Raw genomic sequence first — 1474 nt, 5'->3', positions numbered from 1 at the left:
TTAGGGCTGTTGTGCATAGGGTCGCTATGAGTCGGAAACGACTCGAAGGCACATAACAACAACAACAACAACAACATAGTCTAGTCTAAGTCATGTTACCAGTCTTTGGAAATATCTTTCAAAATAGAATGTAACCTAAGAAGATCACTGAAGAATGCTTCTTTCTTTCATCCAATAAACAATATATATTTCACTCAAGATACTTTGCTAGGTGAGGCAAACACAGGAACCTGCCTTCAAAGGACTCTTTGCCTAGACAATATAATACAAGTGAAATGGAAAAATACTATGTGCAGAGTACAATCAACATGCTATAGACATTTAGTGAAAGGAGGATGATTTTAATTTCAGGATATTAGGGATGATTATAGGTAACTGGGTAGATCAATCACCTTTAAATTGCACTTAATAAACATAAAATAATATTCATGTAATCACTTTAACCCAGTGATTACATTTGTGATCTATATTTATAGAATTACTTGATATTGTCATTTTTTTTATTCTTCCTTTCAACTTTCTATGTCCTCCAATCTTAACAGAAATGAATACATATTACTTCTTTTTTCTTATTCACAATAATGCATGTTCTCCACAGAAAACACGGAAAATAATGAAAATTTAAATAAAGAACTTATAATTACACTAGCCAAAAACACAGTAAGTATTCCTTCAATATTTTTATACCGTAAACACATTATACACATTTTTTTTCTTAAAGTAGATATTTATATATTATAACCATTTCTTTAACTCAAGATGCATTCAGGCCATGGTATTTCCAATCACTTGCTATGCATCTAAAAGCTGGACAATGAATAGGGATGACAAAGGAAGAATTGATGCCTTTGAGTTGTGGTGCTGGAGAAGAGTGCTGAACATTCCATGGACTGCCAAAAGAACAAATAAATATGTCTTGGAGAGGGTAAAGCCAGAGTGCTCTTTAGAGACAAAGATGATGAAGCTTCACCTCACATATTTTAAGTATGTTGCTAGGAAGGGCTGTTCCTTAAGAGAGGGACATGATGCATGGAAGGATGGAGGGTCAGCAAAGGAGACTAAGACAGTTCTCTATAATACTTTGTTTTGTCTTTACGACATGGCCTTTGAAAGCTTCTGTTCAACTCTTTAGTTTCATCATTTCTTTCCCTTTGTCTGGCTTCTCAGCATTCTAGTTCAATATTCAGAGTCCCTTCTGACATACATTTTGGTCGTACTCTTCCTGCTCTGTCTCTGTAATGACCTTCTGCTTTCTTCATGGATGATATTCTCAATATTGTCCCACAGCTCATCTGGTCTTCATTCATTAGTGTTCAACGCGTCAAATCTGTTTTTGTTTTTTTTTTCCACATCAATGATTTTTATTCCTTGCGTATTCCCACTTTCAAGACTCCGAGTTCCTTTTCTTTTTTTTATTTAATTTCTTTCTTTTTCATTTCAGTGAACATCTACAGGGATTTTGGAATTCCATTCA

At 34.3% G+C, this 1474-nt stretch overlaps 1 protein-coding gene across 1 annotated transcript in view; it reads right to left on the bottom strand.

Annotated features, from left to right (window-relative positions):
- ARNT (aryl hydrocarbon receptor nuclear translocator) overlaps positions 1-1474 on the bottom strand; it is a 66585-nt gene that overhangs the window by 50949 nt on the left and 14162 nt on the right. The window lies entirely within an intron of this gene.

The sequence above is a fragment of the Elephantulus edwardii genome, unplaced genomic scaffold (genome assembly GCF_000299155.1).
Source record: "Elephantulus edwardii isolate Elephantulus edwardi_28Jun2011 unplaced genomic scaffold, EleEdw1.0 scaffold00273, whole genome shotgun sequence".
Taxonomy (NCBI): Eukaryota; Metazoa; Chordata; class Mammalia; order Macroscelidea; family Macroscelididae; genus Elephantulus; species Elephantulus edwardii.
This window is presented reverse-complemented; position numbering and strand designations above follow the sequence as displayed.